General features: G+C 48.1%; 1 protein-coding gene across 12 annotated transcripts in view; it reads left to right on the forward strand.

The window, feature by feature from the left end:
- The window catches only part of Atp2b2 (ATPase plasma membrane Ca2+ transporting 2), a 342,527-nt gene that overhangs the window by 152,398 nt on the left and 172,846 nt on the right, over positions 1-17,283 (forward strand). For all 12 annotated transcript variants that reach the window (XM_078033478.1, XM_078033481.1, XM_078033480.1 and 9 more), the window contains one exon: positions 2,888-2,982. The gene's annotated coding sequence lies outside the window, so the exon portion shown is untranslated. The remainder of the gene's footprint in view (positions 1-2,887; positions 2,983-17,283) is intronic.

Consider the following 17,283-nt stretch of genomic DNA (forward strand, 5'->3'; position numbering starts at 1 on the left):
ACAAGACCCAAGATAAACGTATAAAAATCTAGTGCATTTCTCTGTACTAGCAATGCACATGTGGACACCAAAATAAAAATTGGAGTGCCACTTATACAACACTCAAAGCAATGAAACACTTAAGGGTAAATTTGACAAAATTTTTATAGGATTGGTACGCTAAAAACTGTAAAACACTGATGAAAGAAATCAAAGATCTAAGTAAAGGAAGAGACGTAGCACTGTATTCATGAATGGAAGATATAATAAAGATATCACTTCTCTGCGATTCCTATCAAAATCCCAACAATATTTATGTAGATGTTGAAAAGACTATTCTAAAATTCATGTGGTATGCCAGAGGAGCTAGAATACTAACACAGTTTTGAAAAAGAAGAATAAGTTTATCTGATTTCAAGATTCATTATGCAGAAATCAAGCCCAAATGGGATTGGCAGAAAAATGACCCATAGATCAATGGAATGAAATAGATGGGCCAGAAATCACCCACACCAACATGCCCAGAAGATTTTAACAAGGAAACAAAAGCAATTCAGTGGAGGAAAGATCACAGTCTATCTCAAATGACGCTGGAGCAACTGGACATCCATAGGCAAAACAATAATAATAACAATAATGTCAACTTAAGTCTAAGCTTTTTAAATATTAACTCCAAGTGGACCACAGACTTAAAGGCAAAATGCAAAAACTATAAACCATTTAGGAAAAAAAGCAAGAGAAGAATATTCAGTATCTAGGGCTAAGAAGCAGAGTTCTTATGTTTGACACCAAACGCATCGCATGGTCCATAAAAGGAAAAATAAAATGATAAATTGGACTTCACCAAAATTAAAAGCTTGTGCTTTACACACACACACACACACACACACACACACACACACACACACACACACAAACGCCCCTCGGTTTAGAGATTGAAAAAATATAAACTGGAAGAAAATATTAGCAAACCATAAAATCTGAGAAGGTTACAGTATCTGGCATTTAAAAGAAACTCATAAATGCAAAAGTAAAAAAAAAAATTAAACAATTCAATTAGAAAATGAGAAAAAGACATGAAGAGTCATCTCTCTGAAGACTCATTTTTTCATTTCACATGAAAAGATGTTTAACATGGTTAGCCACTAGGGAAATGCAGATTAAAATCACAATGAGATAACATCCCACACCTATCAGAGTGACTTAAATGGAAAATAATAATAACAACTCCAAATGCCTACAAGGATGCAGAAAAGTTGGGTCACTCATGCATTTCTGGTAGGTATATAAAATAGTACAACTACTCTGGAAAAGTTTAACAATATCTTTTTATTTATTTTTTTTTAAAAAAATCATTTTTTAAAAATATTTTTAGTTGTAGATGGACACATATCTTTATTTTATTTATTTTGTAATGTGTTGCTGAGGGATAGAACCCAGTGCCTCACCCATGCTAGGCAAGCTCTATACCACTGAGCTACAACCCCAGCCCCGAGCAATTTCTTTTTAAAATATGCAACTATCATGTGACCCAACTATTGCACTTTAGGGCATTTATCACAAATAAGTGAAACCTTTGTACTTGTACACCATTGTTTATAGGAGCATTATACATAATTATTCCCCAAAAGTGGAAATAACTCAGAGGTCCTTAAATGAGTAAATGATTAAGCTCGCTGTGGCACACCCATGCATGAAATATTACTCAACAATAAAATTAAATGAACTATTGATAGGCACAGCAACCTGGATGAATCTCCAGAGGATTAAGCCAAGTTAAAAAAAAAAAAAAGCCAATCCGCAAATGGTTATATCTTGCCTTGTTCCATGTTTAAATTATTGAAAGACTAATATGATAGAGAATGGGATGGTGGTTGTTAGAGGTCAGGGATGAGAGTTGGCAGGAAATGGGTATGACTATAAAGGGGTACCCTGAGGAAGCCTCATAGTGATGGGACACTTTGGGATCTTGGTTGTGATGATGATTACATAAAACCACATGTAAAATTTCTTGGAGCTGTACGCACACACATAAATGCATATAAAACTGGAAAATCTGAATTAGGTCTATGAATTGTGCAATTTCACATGTCTATTTTTGATGATGCGCTCTGGTTGTGCAAGATGTTAATTTGGGGGGTGTCTGAGGGAGGTTCATGGAGCCTCCCTGTACATTTCTTTCCAATTTCCTCTAAATTTATATCTATTTCAAACTAAAAAAAGTGATACATAAATAAATGGGTAGATGGTGGATGAATGATAGATGAATGGGTGAGTGGATGGATGGATGGATGGACAAGTGGAGAGATAGACCAATCAATAAAAGGGGGCCAATAAAGACACATATAACATCCATTTGGTCTCTGCTGCTGTTTATTGAATCTTTCTAAAGCCAAAGTATTTATGCATATTCTTATGCATATCATTACCTCTCAGAAAAAAAATCTTGAGAAATGGGTATTCTTTCTGTTCTCCATGTGGGGAACCAGGGGCTTCAAAGCCACCAGCCAAAGAAGGGCCTCTGTCTCTCTAGAGCACACACCTGTGACAATTGCACCATACCTCCTCTGCCCTCACAGTCACACCAGCGACCAATAGGGAGATTCCACTTTGACCCCTACCAGCAGATGGACCTGCTGCCCTGAGATGAGCGTGGGGCCTGGGAGTGGTGAAACCCACCTGGGCAGATCTCAATACAGAAGGCAGGGGTGGGGTCCTGTGTAGCTGCGTCAGCCCTGAGGGGAGTTGGGGGAGGGGCACCCCTGTTTTCCCTACATCTACACCCCCAACACTGGCCCTAGCCCAGAGCCATTACTCAGGGGACACTCACACCACTGTTCCCGACCCTACTTCCTGACCTGAGTCAGGTCATGTGGCCCCTAACCAATCCATCTCTTCCCTTTTCCAGAGTTGAACTTCGTCACCCAGTCCCCAGAGCCAGCAAGACATGGGCCCCATTTTCCAAGGCCTGACGCCTCTCGTTTAACCAGAAGACGTGGAGGGGTGAGTTGACACTGGGGATTTGTTGTGGGGAGGAGGGCAAACTGAGTAGAGAGCAAGTGCGGCATGAGCAGGGGTTATTAATGGAGGGTCAACTGAGCAGGAGCACAGAGTGTTTGAAAGCAGCTACCTACCATTGCCCATCCTGTTGGAGACACATGTATCATTGTGCAACATTTGGCCTGTTTGGAGAAACTCCCTGGAAACCCTTTTGCAGTTGAATTAGAACTTGGAAGTAGAAGGCAGTAGGACATCACGTGATAGATGGTTTTCATTCCCAGGGTCTGCCCCAGCCCTGACTGTTGCTGGGGGACCCCGGCAACTCTGACACTGCCTCTGTCCTGGGAGGACAGACTGGTGCTCACATGAAGGCTGGTAACATCATCTGGCCCTGGTTCCTTCTCCTACCATCTGGGCTGCACATGAATCCTCAGAGGTGGGCTTGCTGTGACCCATGCTTGAGCTAAGAGGGTCAACAGTGTCATTTGGCTGAGTGGTCATAATATGTTTAGTGGTTATCAAGAGCTTGGGAGATGGACTCAGATCTGAGTTCAAAATATACCAGTTTTGCAACTGAGGAAGCTTCTCTGAGCCAGCATGACCTAATCCATAAAATGGAGACCAGAATGGCATCTTAGAAAAGCTACGCAAAGATAATCCAGAGTAGCTGGAACATACTTGTTATGCACTAGGTTCCTCATCTGTGCTACTGAAATGGTTCAGCCCTCTCCCTGGGGTCAAAATGCCATTCACCTTGCAGAACTAGCACACATGGCAGCTCCATAAGATTTCTCTGGCCCTTTGCTGGAACCAACTGTGTCTTTTTATGTGCTCCTGAAGCCCTTCCTTTTGGCCTGTTTTTACCTCGCTCCACCCACCTTGCGGTTTGATGGTATATCAGGAACCAGAGCTTGTACCACTCATCTCCAGCATCAGATCCAACTCATCTTCCTTAAGAACATCCTCCCAGCACCTGCCCTTCCCCAAGTAGATGTAGTTGGCCCTTTACACAGACGAGTAAACTGAGACCCCATGTAGCAACTTTGCATCCAGGATGCAACTGTGAGATTCTGACTGTGAAGATACAGCAGACTTCCACCTGCCCCTGCTCCTACCTGCACAGAGTAACCCCAGAGCAGAACCAGGAAGGAGCAGGTCTGCAGGCTGCCGTGCCTCTCCTCCTCCCTCAGAGATCACTCAGACCTCTTGCCTCTATGAAGTTTGATTTCTCACCCAAGCACTTTGGGACTGACCAGATTGTTTTCAAACACATGACATAATTGCTCACATATTTATTTAATGCCATCTCTTGAATATTAAACAATTGATAATACAGAACAGAAAGATGGGCATCTAAACCCAGCAGTTATTGGCAGGCGTGGGTGAGGAAGGAGGTCGAGGAGAGCTATCTACAAGCCATCCACAGAGGGAGGAGGTGGCAGGTCCCTTCTCTGTCTCCTGAGATGGATTGAAGGTTTCCTCATGGGTTTGTCCCCGGTCGGTGGCAACTACATGGTGGAATTTCACCATTGAGTGGAATCTGTTTTATTATAGAAGAAGGTTGTGTTGTCTTCTCTCTAAAGGATACTTGAAAGCAGGGCTTCCCGTTTGTTTGTTCTTGAGTGTTCTTGAGCACTTCTGTGTACAGTCATTGTCTGCTTTTTATCCCTCTCTGGGTGCCCTTGAATTAAAAAGAGCAAATGAGACCCTGTCCTCATGGTGGTGACAACCCTGCAGACTGTGATGTGCTAAATACAGAAGGCAGTTTCAAGGTGTGATAAGCTTTTCAAAGAAAGTAAGCAGGGTGGAGTGGCAGGTGGCCAGAGGAGGGGACATTTGGCCAGAGCTCTGGATGGTAGAGCAGACAGCATGCAGGGGTCTTGGGTCAGGTGAGGACATTGCTGCAGATGTGAAGGCTTCAAGGAACAGGGCTGGGAGTGTTGGGAGGAACAGAGAGGAGGACAGCGGGGCTGGAGAGGGGTATGCAGGACTGACAGGCCATGTGGACAGAGGAGTGGGCATGTGGCGAGGGGCAGGGCACACAGGGCTCCTGTGAAGAGCTGGATTGTAACTGATACGCAGCAATGAAGCTACAGGAGGGTTCCAGAAATCTGATGAATGTATGAGGAGCATCCCTCTGCAGCTGGGAGAGGACACAGGCCACGTGGTCACCAGGAAGGACCAGGTCACAGCTCTAGGTCTGGGTTTCTGGTGGCGGGCAGAGAGAATTCAGGGGCACACAAGAGGAGCCACCTGACCCCATGAGTGTCCTTCCAGCCTCAGATGTATATCCAGCCATGGTGAACCCATCTTAGGCCTCAAGGTGACCTTAGGTTTTCCCAGGGCGGCTGGAGTATCCCTCACAGTCACAGCAGTATCAATCATAGGAATAGTGTCTAGGAGATACTAGCACTCACAGTGAGAGGGATACTGCAACGAGAGCCCTATCCTCACCCCAGCCTATGACATCTGTAGTTTTATTATTTCCATTTCACAGAGGAGGAAACCAGGCCACAGAGTGGTTAAGTCAAATGTCCAGGATCACTCAGCAAAGAAGTAGAACAGTTGAGATTTGAACCCTGTCTAGCTGACTCCACACATATGGTCTTCAATCCATTTTGGCTAATTGAATTCATAATAACAAAAGCAGCAGTGGAACAAATAACCAGAGAGGTCACTTAATACAGTACCTGCTACGTGCCAGGCCCTGATCTAAGTGTTTAAAAACACATCAGTTAGTCCTCACTACAGCCCTGTGGCTACAATCCCCATTTTACAGAGGGATAAACTGAGGCACAGGGGCTTTCATCCCAGGCAGAGTCTGGCTCTGGAGTCTAGGTTTTTAGCAAAATGCAGCGGAGTGCAGGAACCGATCATCTGAATCAGTTCTGTCTTCGTGTCCAAGTCTGGGTCAAGGCCACTCGCCCATCTAGCAAGCATTGAGCAGCAGCCCTTCTGGGGTGGTCCCTGAGGATCTGGAGTGTGGGGTGGGAGCAGACCCCACCCACCCACCAGGAGCCACAAGAGAGTCTGGAACAGCTGAGTTGTCCTCCCTGGAGCCTTACGATGTGACCTTATTTGGAAGTAGGGTCTTTACAGATTATCCAACATCAACACAATCTGATTGGAAAGATAATCTCCTGACAAGGGAGTTGAGAAATTCCATCCCTGCCAAGAGGAGCATCCAGAGTTGGGGGAAAAAATGAACTGCAAGATGAGTTGAGTCAGAAAACATTTGTGGAAAATGTTTTACTCCAACTCTGTGCCAGAATATCACCTAAAACATCCGCAGTAGAAACCCCGTCTAGGTAAAAATTGCAGGCATCCTTCCTTGTAAATAAGTTCCATTTGGCAGAATTTTCACTTCAGAGTGATGTATCGGGCAATCACAACTAAGGATAGTTCAAAAAGCAACGCATCACTCCTTCAAATACAGACAAAGGTATGGGTTCCTGGACCCCTCCCAATGCCTCCCACCCAAGGTTATCAGAACTTGTGGATGCACAAGTCTCTTATGTAAAATGTCATAGTATTTGCATGAAACCTACACCCGTCCTCCAGTGTACTCATCTCTAGACAACCAATAATACCGTATACAATGCAGATGCTGTGTGAATCGTTGCTATACCATATTGTTTAGGGAATAATGACAAGAAAAAAATATGAGCACGTTCAGTTCAGATGCAACATTTTAAGTATATTTTTGATTCCCACTTAGTTGAATCTGTGACGTGGAGCCTGTGGGTACAAAGGAATGACTAGAATTCCCACCTGCGGTTGTGCTGTAGGCCACATACATGAAAGTGCTTTGTACAAGATGAAAATTTGCTCAAATCAGGGCTTTTAAAGTACTTGATGATTCTTTAACAGCTTATCCTCACAGAGAGTTTGGCTATTTCCCTGCAGTGTTGTTTTTCAGTGAGAGAAACCAGGAAAACACAGCCTCTCCCTGGCCAGAGAGCCTCATAGTCTAAAATACAGGGGGCCAGAGCAAAGATGTGGCGCCAACACCCTGAGCCTCTGGGAAGGACCTGTAGCTGTCCTGCGTGGCTTCTGTCCTTGTATCTCTCCAGTCCCCTACCTTCATGCAAAGGTGGTGTGGCACAACACACATCTCACCTTGCCAGGTGCAGGTCCTGCCTGCATTGTCCTAGCCAAGTTATTTAAATGCTCCTCTGTCTCCTCTGCTCCTCTGTATTTTTTTTTTAATGGGAGTGATGAGCACTCCCACTTGACAGTATTGGAAGGATGAAATGGGAAGAGAAAATATGATGTGCCCAGACGGGCCCTAGACTATCGGCTGCTCAGTGGCTCTTGTTCTCCTGGTGGTCTGCAGTGGGGATGATCACCTTGAATCCGGAGAACCTCAGAGGCTTCTTTCTTCTGGGACTTTGTTGGTCTCTTTCAGCCGTACAGCACAGGGAAAAGAGCTTGCTGTCCAAATTAGTTTCCCAGGGCTGCTGTAACACAGGATCATGAACCGAGGGGCTTGACGTAACTGAAACTTGCTGTCTCACAGTTCAGGAGACTTGAAGTCTGAGATCAAGGTGTCAGTGGGGTGTCAGAATCTATTCTGGGCCTCTCTTCTAGCTTCTGGTGGTTTCCTGGCCATCGTTGGCCTTCCTTGGCTCATAGATGTGGCTCTCCAGTCCCCTGCCTTCATATCATCTTGCCTCTGCATATCTGTGACCAAATTTCCTCTTTTTATAAGAACACCAATCAAGATGGTCACAAGCTGGATGGCCATGGGACAGGTAGGCATGCAACTTGCTGATGTCAGACATGTGGGTGCTGGGGCCACCAGGCTCCAGCAAGTGGTCTTCAAAAGGTGAGGGAACAAGGCTTCCTTCCAGAGTCACTCCCTGTCTTTGTTTTCCTGAAGGAGAAAAATGCCCTTCCCAGGTGCTTTGAGGACCATGAGGGAGCCCTAACTCCCTTTTGCCATTCACTCAGCTCTCCTTCTGGGATGAGACCCACTTCTGTTCTCCTTCTACATTGAGTCAGCGTCCCCCTGCCTCGGGCTGCCATGGGGGCTGGAAGGGAAATGCTCAAAGCGCTTTGCTGCACCTGAGTGCAGTGGGGTCTCCCAGAAGGGCGTTGCTGTCAGTCTGGGCTTGCCTGGAGCCAAAGGCTGCCCTCCTTGGCATCAGTGGAAGAACCAGAAGGGAACCCAGCTTCCCTCTATGAGCCAACATCCTAAACCCTGCAGGATCTCCCTAGAAGGAACCAAGGTCTGCTCAGCAGCCCCGTCCACCGCTAGGCGTTTTCTCTGCCTGGTCACTTCTCCATTTCCTTCTGGCTGATCCCAGCAGCAGGGACCTCATTCCAAGTGGTGGCACGGGAGGGTGTAGCAAGGAGCTAAGCTGGCAAAGTCCGTGCTTGAACCTGCCTCCCTCATCACTTCGCAGCTCCTACCGTAGCACAGTCCCATCTGCATGCGTGCTCTCTGGTTTCTTAGGGCTTCCAAACGGAATGCCTGACATCCCCATGTCACTTGTAACCTCATTAAAAATTTATCATTCTTTCCCTTGTCCCTATAGCTCTTCAGATAGGTCTTGGTTGTAGGATAGTTCAGATTGTTTTAGTTTAGTTTGGGAGAATTACATTCTCTCCTATTAGACCGTAAACTCCCCCAGGAGGTGTTCAGCCCTGGAAAGAGCCTTCGACCTTATCCTCAAAGATGCCTGACTTTAAACTGGTGCCCCATTTCCTCCTAGCTGTGTGACCCAGAGGAACAGACCTAACCTCTTTGAGCACATGGGTGAATGTCAGTGTCTTTATGCGCTTCTGTCCCTCCCTGAGCACAGAATCCATGTCCTGCTTATCTCTGTACCCCTACCCCCTGACATTCATACAGCAGGTGCTCACTACTTGCAGAGAAAGCGCAAGGAGCTCTCGAGATGGATTACATTATAAACTCATAGGGTGGAAAGTTCACCAGCAGAAGCAGGTACACAGTGCATCTTGGAGTGACTGCAGAGTTAAAGTCAAAAACAGTGGAGAAAATCCAGTGTAACTTGAAAATGATGAGTCCAGGCACATAACTAAGACCTCGTGTGGCCATCCAGGGATCACCCCTAAGCAATCACCCTCAGAGCTCCTAGACAGGCTGCATTGGAGGAGAAGACATCACTGTGGTCTCTGGTTTCAGTCACATTTTTAAAAGCCCGGGGCTGGGAAGTGGAGGAGGACCTGCGTTAACTTGATCTCGTGTCCGCCACTTAGAGGTTCTGTTTGTCAACTAGGAGTTGTGATTAGCAAAATATCAATTCACGTGAGAGCAAGGAAATAGTCAGGGGCAAGTTCTTTATACCTGAAATATTTGAAAAAATCAATACAGAGGGGGATTACAGCCTCCATGGAACTAGCTCTTTCCCCAGGGATGGTGAAGAAGGGACCTGTCACTCCACGTGAAGGATGTTTTCTTCCTGTTGTCAATAAACAGAAAGAGCCAGGGCCTCTTATAAGGGAAGAAGCAAGGAGAGTCGTGGGGCCAGCGATGGGGTGGGTGGAGATTGTTCCGAGAGGCTTCCTGGGGGAGGCTACCCTCCCAGCTGTTGGGCCAGGGTGCTCTGCTCTCCGGGCCTGGCCTCTGGCCAGCCATTCACCCCTACGCGTCCCTTTTCGTCAAAAGCCTTCCTGGGTTGGGCCAGATGCACTCCTGGTTTCCAGGGCGACCCTTCCCCAGCCATCTGTACAGGGAGTCCTCGGAACAAAAGAATTTCCAGGTAAGCAGGACTGAGGCCAGAGCGTCGCTGATAGGATCAGGGCCTCGTGAGCAGGTGAACAGTGGCCCAGGAGGAAGCTGAGGACACAGAGACATGTCCACTGTTCACGTTGACTTGGCAGAGACACCCTTTTGTCATGGCACTGTGGAGGCAAGCCCACAGCCCCTGGTGACCAGCCATGCTCCCCCGCCTCTCGCCACCCTGGCCTCTCCCCTCCTTGCTGGCCTCCAGGCCAGAGAGGGAGGCAGCCCGGCTGGCAGCTGGACCTGGACCCAGTGGCCACTTCACAGGGTGTAGCCATAGTCGGCAGACTTCCACAGTGGTTGGTGGAACTGAAGCTGAGAGGTTAGAGTGTGGGTTTTTGTCTGTCGCCTGGAACCCAGAGGGGACACCATTGGATCTGCCATCATCTCTGGCCCAGGTAGGAGAGGCTGGGATCGTGGGCTGGCTGGTCCCCTCAGGAACCTGGGTCTCTAGTGAAGGTGCGTGGCTGAGATGAAACATGGCATGTGGGGAGGGACCTACGAAGCTTTGTGTCCTGCGGTGGAGGAGGGGTGGAGGAGGAGACCCTGTCCAGACCGGCTCTTTGGATACTGATGAAGAGCCCCCCCCACCCCACCCCAGGGACAGTCTGTGAGATAGATCTCTATGCGAAGGCACATTCAGAAACCCTGCAAGTGACCTGCCAGGTTTCCAGGTGCAACTCCAGAGGTGGGGCCCAGGTTAAGGTCTCACACTGTAAGTCCAACAGACCAGTGTCTGAATCTTGTGTCTGCAAATCTGTCAGCTGGGAAGACAGACAAATTCTCACCCTCTGACCTCACTTATGTTTTCATAAGTGAAATGCAGATAATTACAGGACCATCTCACAGGGTACTTGTAAGGAGAAATGATATTGCACACACTGTGGGCTTATTCCATACCTCGAACTTAAATCAGGAGTTACTGTTGCCCTATCATTGTCATGACTGTCACCATTGTTACTGTTTGCTCTTATTGTTATTAGGAAAGGGAGATTCAGAGAGGGCAGGGGCTTGCCCCCAGTCACACAGCAAGTCAGCGGGCAAGACAGGACCCAGTCCTACCCCTTCCTTTGGCCCTTACTGGTCTCTATTGCCCTGCTACATAGCTGTTATTATAAGCAGCTGTTTGTCCTTCTTGGTTATATCCTTGTAAGAGGTCTTTGAACACCTGGAAACTCATTGCTGTCTGAACTCATTGGTTTTAGGCTTAGGTCCTGGGGGTGCCACACAGAGAAAGCCAGCATCAGCCCCAAAAGTTGGGCCAGCCGAGAGCCCAGGTGGGGAGTTACCTTGTCCCCATGGTTTCCAGAGCAGCCTTCTGAAAGCCCTCCAGGCCCCTGCTGTGTCCTTGGCTCGGGGAAGTCTCTGAGGGAGCAGGATGCAGCTCTTGGTGACAGGTGTCTGGGCAGGGCTCCTTGCACCCCAACGGGCTCCTTAAAAGGGGAAGAATGGGACCCCAACTTCCACCAGCTTCCCTGGCCATGGGGGCAGATTTGGGGGTCATCTTAAAGGGTCTTGAAGGACAGAGGAACATGAGGAGACAAGACAGGGGGAGCAGGAAGAAACCTTGGGAGAAGCACCCGTCTTATTTATTTATTTTTATTATTATTTTTGTTTGTTTTGTACCAGAGATCAAACCCAGGGGTGCTTAACTACTGAGCCACATTCCTAGCCCTTTTTATTTTAAGACAGGGTATCCCTAAGTTGCCCAGAGTCTCACTAAGTTGCTAAGGCTGGCCTTGAACTTGTGATCCTCCTGCCTGAGCCTCCCTGGCCACTGAGATTCCAGGTGTGTGCTGCCTTACCTGGCCTCTTTCAGCCTCTTTCTTGAAGCACAGCACTTCATTCCAGCCAGGACAGGGTCTCCTTGCCTTGCTAATGTTGACCTTGAACTTCCAATCCTCCTGCCTCAACCTCCTAAGTCACTGGGATCACAGACCTGCACCACCACACCCATCAGGAGAGCACCTGTTTTAATACTGCTACCACAACACAAGCAATACTCATAATCATCCCCATTTAATGGACACTGAGTGTGGACCAGGCACTAGGCTAAGAACTGTTAACACATTATCTCGGTTCATCTCCACCTCAGGCTGATTAGGTAGAAGATGTTACTATATCCATTTTATGGCTGAGTAAACTAGAAGAGCCTTCTTAATATGCAGCGGGGTAACTATAGGCACCAAGCAGATGATACAAAGTGATGATCAATTCTGAGCAGAATACAATAGGGAGTGTAGCTATTTGGAGAGTCAATCATTTGGGAGAGTGGAGGGGACCAGAGATTTAACCCAAGGGCACTTTCCCACTGAGTTACATCCCCAACCTTTTTTGTTTTGTTTTGTTTTGTTTTGTTTTGTTTTTTTGGTTCTTTGGTTTTTTTTTGAGACAGGGTCTAAGTTGCTTAGGGCCTCACTAAGTTGCTAAGGCTGGCCTTGAACTTGTGATCCTCCTGTCTCAGCCTCTTCAGTTGCTGGGATTATTAGGCATGCGCCATTGCACCCGGCTCCATCATTTTTTTTTTTCAATTGAGACACGATTAAAGTGGGTAAAGTGCCTAATCTCGCATTAACCACTTGATGATTTTCTATGCATTTGCACCTGTGTAACCACCACACAAATACAAATATTTCTAGTAGCCCAAAACTCTTCTTCTTAGGTAATCAAATTTAATTGAAAAAAAGTCTTCTGCAAAACTGTCACAGCCAAGAGGAACCTAAGGAGACATGATGACTAACTCTAACATGGGAACTCAGGACAGTAAAAGGACGCTAGGTAAAAACATAGGAAATTTGAATTAAATGTTAATAAGTATTGATATTGATTCATTAATCATAAGAAACATACAACTGTGGAAACTAGATATGAGTAGATAGAAGCTTTGTGTAGTATCTTCACAGTATTTTGGTATATCTAAAGCTGTTCTAAAACCCAAAGTTGATTTAAAAAAAAAAAAAAACAGTTCTGCAAATACCCAAGCAGAGCACATCCAAGGGCTGAATCTGGCCTTCAAGCAGCCACTTTGAGTCCTCCAGTGACTTATGCTCTCATTTTACAGATGGGTAAACTGAGGCCCAGAAAGGGAGAGTTCTTACTCGGGGCCACACAGTAGTTCAGTGGCAGATCCAGGATCAAAAGCTGGGTCCAGGCTCCAGCTGTAAAGGGTGGGTATGGGTGGGGGCTGCTGGGGCCTCCCCAGGTCTGACAGTGCTGGCTGGATCTCACCCTGCAGGCAGCTATCAGGAGCTCCCTGACTTCCCTTCTCTGACCACCTCTTGGATTCTGCAGAACAGTGAGTTGGAAATCAGTTCTCCCCCTGGCCTTGGCCCCAGAGGGAGTGTCCAGGGGCACTTCCTGTTCTGGGAGCAGGCTCCTGCCCTCCACCCCAGCCTGCTCCATGGAGCTGCATCTGGGAGCGTATTGTAGGTGTCTGGGTGACTGTGATACCAGCACAAGGGTGGCCCTGGCATGGAGCCTCAGCTGAGTGTTGGACGAGGGGTAAACAAAGAAATGGAGAAGGGAAGACGTGAAGGGGGGAAACAGGGGAGCGAGAGGGTGGTTCAGTCCTGGCTCTGCCACCTCTGGCCACATGGCCTCCAACGCGTGCCTCAATTTCCCCATTTTAAAATATGGATGATGGTAGAACCTAGGCCTTATGTGGCTATTGAGAAGATTAAAGGAGTCGATTGACGTATGATGGGGAGAAGTCGTAACCAACAGAGCAGGGCATGAGGGCTGGGGAGGTTGATGATTTTCTTTCCATATTGAGAGACAAAAGTTGGAAAAAAAAAAAAAAGAGGGGGAAGGGGAACAGCATCCCATAACAGTGAGAGCACACATTTGGGAACCAGGCTGCCAGGGTTCAAATCCCAATGCCACAACTTACTGATGATGTGACCTTGGGCATGTGGGTTAACCTCTCTGTGCCTCTGTGTCCTCATCTGTGCAATGGGTGTGATGATAAGGGTACTCTCCTCAGAGGTTGGGAGATGAAGTGGTTGATTGGTGTGTGTAGAGTGCTTGGGGCTGTACCCCCCCATCCAGAGCCACCCTGCAGAGAGTGAGCATTCAGGAAATGCCTGGGGAAGGTTTGATGCTCCAATCAGCCCCTCCGTTGAGTGTCCCCACGTTCAGGACAGCTGGAGACTCAGGGACTAGGAGCTCCCCCACCCTGAGGCCAGGGGAGACGCTGTCCCTAATGAAGTGGGACAAGAAGGGAAACCCTGATGACCCGATGCCCATTTCTGTGACCTCCGCCACCCCCAGCCAACTCCAGGGTGGGCAGCCTTGACAATATTTTAAGAGAAGCTAGAAATCTTGGTTCTTCGGCACAGTCCTCCAATTTTTAAACATTGGCATTTAATTCAATTTTATTTTAAGCTCTGAGCAAAACAAACAAATTTATTTTAAGCTGGCTGCTCTCACAAGTGGCTCGTTTGCAGCTTCTACTCCAGTCTAGCCCTGCCACTTGGCTTCCTTTTCGTGTTTTTTTTTTTCTACATTTTAGGGAAGAGGAAACTGAGGCCCAGAGAGAAAAGCTCAGACTCTATTGTATTTGACCATGTAGTGGGGCCAGCAAGAAGTCTACCAGACCCCCTCTGCTCCATGGCCAGATCTCCTCACGGGAGATCCCCACTGATCCCCACTGATCCCCACTGATCACTGACCTTTGACCAGAATCTTCCAAATAGCATACTTGAAGGAGGATGTAAATTCACCAGACGCCATTCGCACTCTGCATCAAGGGCTCTCCACCACTTCCAGAATCATAGGACAGATTTCAGAGCCCGAGCTTCACCCCCACTCCTAGGTTGGTAGATTCCAAGGGATCCTGGACCTCAGCATTTCCCATGAGCAAAGGTGGCCAAGGTGGCCTGCCAGGGAGCAGCTGGTGTTGAGTTCTGTCATAAAGGAGGTGGCTGGAGAGGTTGAGGAAAGAAAAGAGGCAGGTCCAGAAGTTTGGGGTGGGTATTTTGCAGGGGAGAGGGTTAATTTATAGGTTCGTCATATTCTGCCCTTGAGCTGCTTTTTCTGTTCTGTGGCAAAACTGATCTTTGGTTCCCACTGACTTCCCCTGTCCGTGCCTCCGTTTTCCCATCTGGAGAATGGGAATCAAGATCAAACCCACCTCCTATAGCTTATGATGAGGACAAAATGGGATGACACATGTAGAGGATTAGACTGTTAAGAAGCGGCCACCGTGACCAGTGCCAGCAGCTGCCAGCCTTCCTGTTTGCATAAGCCACCACTGGAGAATCTCTCTCTCTGGCCTTTCTTTAGTCTCCACGTCTGTGTCCTTCTGTCTGTCGGCAGAGTCAGAGGTGCCAGCTGTGGGGCTCCTCTAGCAGGCCAGGCCCTGTTGCAGACCTCCCCCCGTCTCCTGTGTCCCCCGGAGCAGTCCTGGGAAGCCAGCATCATCTCCATGCTTGCTGATGGAGAACTGTGATGCATCCAAGGTCATCCCCCCACCATGTGTGAACGTGACCTTGAGCAAGCCCCAGTACCTTTCGGAGTCCCCAGCCCCCTCATCTGTAAACGGAGGCTCAGGATACCCACCCAGGGCTGCCATGGGGCTCCACGAGGTAGTGACTTGGAAAGTGCCCTGTCAGCTGCAAATCCCAGCCAAATGGACAGTGTCACTATGAGTCCTTTGGAGGCCTGCTCCTGTTTGGGGTTCAGTGCATTTTGGCAGTGAGAGCCACCAAGAGAAGTCATTTTGTGTCTCTTTCTTGGAAGGTTTCCAAAATTCATCACCTGCCTCCAGGTGACAAGCACAGTGCTGGCTTCAGCCTGGCCTGTGCCTAAAGCCAGTAAATGCCATTGGGATGGCGAGCAGCAGAGGGAGTCGGATTTGATGGCCACAGGGGAGACCGCAGCCTGGTGTGGGAGCTAATCCCAGGCCTTCTATTCACTAGCTGCGTGGCCTTAAGCCAGCTAGTTAATATCTCTGAGCCTTATATAGATGTTTGTTAGGATGAGAGGGGGTGAGCAGCTGAGAAGAAGCAAAGATGTGGGTCCAAAGACATCCATGACAGTAGTACCAGGCCCAAGGCTGGGGTAGCAGACCCTGTAAGGAGTCAGGGGAGGGTAGAAACCCAGCAAGGGGCCCTGGGGAGAAGGCCTCACCGCTGAACCCAGAAAGAGAAGGCTAGCAAGCGGGACTTGGCAGCCCACATACACTGGGACAGAGACAGGTCAAGGGTGCTCAGCGCTGCAGGCGCACTGGGCCCGGAGCTGCTAGAGGGCACTTTGATCTGGTGGCCTAGCTCACAGGAAGAACGAAGCACACGTTCAACAAACTCAATTTCACATTTGCTTTCCTCTGGAGCCTCCCACTGCATCCTCCTATCCTTTAATCCCAGCCCTGTCTCCCCGCCTTGGTGAGGTGTGGAAGGACACAGGCCCTGGGGCCCGACAGATGGGTTCAAATCCAACCTCTGCTCTTTCTGGCTGAACAGTCTGACCCTCTGTTTCCTCTTCTATAAACAGGCCAACATTTGCCTCCCTAGCAGGGCTACGGTGGGAATTAGAGATGATGGATGTGAAAGCGCCTGGCATGTTCTCGGACACATAGTAGGGATTCTGCAAGTGGCAGCAGCAAATGCTGTTGGTCTTTCCAAGTGTGGCCACGTCTGGATTCTCTAATCTCATTCAGACTAATTTCCCAAGTAGCTCCCAATCAGTTGGCCTCTGTATCTCAGATGACACGATACAAGTACCCGAGGTATCTCCGCCTCCAAGGGTGGCTTTTCACGTGGCTCCTGAAGTCCCCTCCCGTGGTGCCCACACTCTCACTGCTTCTGTCTAATTGGACATGGTGGGGTTATTAACAGCACCCACAGAACAGCTCAGAAATGAGCATCAAGAGACAAATCACTCTGAAAGAAGGGCCCAAAGCTACCTGTCCATCATCGATAATGCCACCACCAGCTTTATTCCTGGCTGTGAAAGTTTGCAAGTTGAAAGTTTGTGGCTGATAATCTACCCGGTCCTGAATCCCGGGTCAACTGATTCTTTATGGTGCTTTTCTGATGCCTCCAGGGTCAAGGTGAATTTCCTACAAGGTGGGACTGTCTCGGCTTCCCCCTGAGGATGCGAGGCAGTTTGCCTGCAGGGCCTTCAGGCCCAGAGAGACAATCTGCTTGTCTTGATCCACTTTTTGGTGCTATCACTAATTAATAATTAAAAAAAAAAAGGAGTTTCTTTTGGCTCATGGTTCTAGAGGCTGGGAAGTCCAAGATTGGTCAGCCACATCTTGCAAGGACCTTGTGCAGAGTAATTCATGGCAGAAAGCGGAAGGGCAAGGGGTGTGTGAGAATGAGGCAGACCGTGGAGTTGCTTGCTTTAAACAACCTGAGTGTGTGGCCCCTGACCCAGCAGGAGCAAGAACTCGCTCTGGGGAGAAAGCCATTCACCCACTCCTGCAGGCTCTGTCCACATGACCCCGGTCACCTCCCATGCAGCTACACTTAGGAATCAACCTGTACTGTGAGTTTTTTTGGTAGGGACAAGCCACATTCAAACCGGCTCTGTCCTTTTGGAGATCATGT

This window comes from Ictidomys tridecemlineatus, chromosome 16 (genome assembly GCF_052094955.1).
Source record: "Ictidomys tridecemlineatus isolate mIctTri1 chromosome 16, mIctTri1.hap1, whole genome shotgun sequence".
Taxonomy (NCBI): Eukaryota; Metazoa; Chordata; class Mammalia; order Rodentia; family Sciuridae; genus Ictidomys; species Ictidomys tridecemlineatus.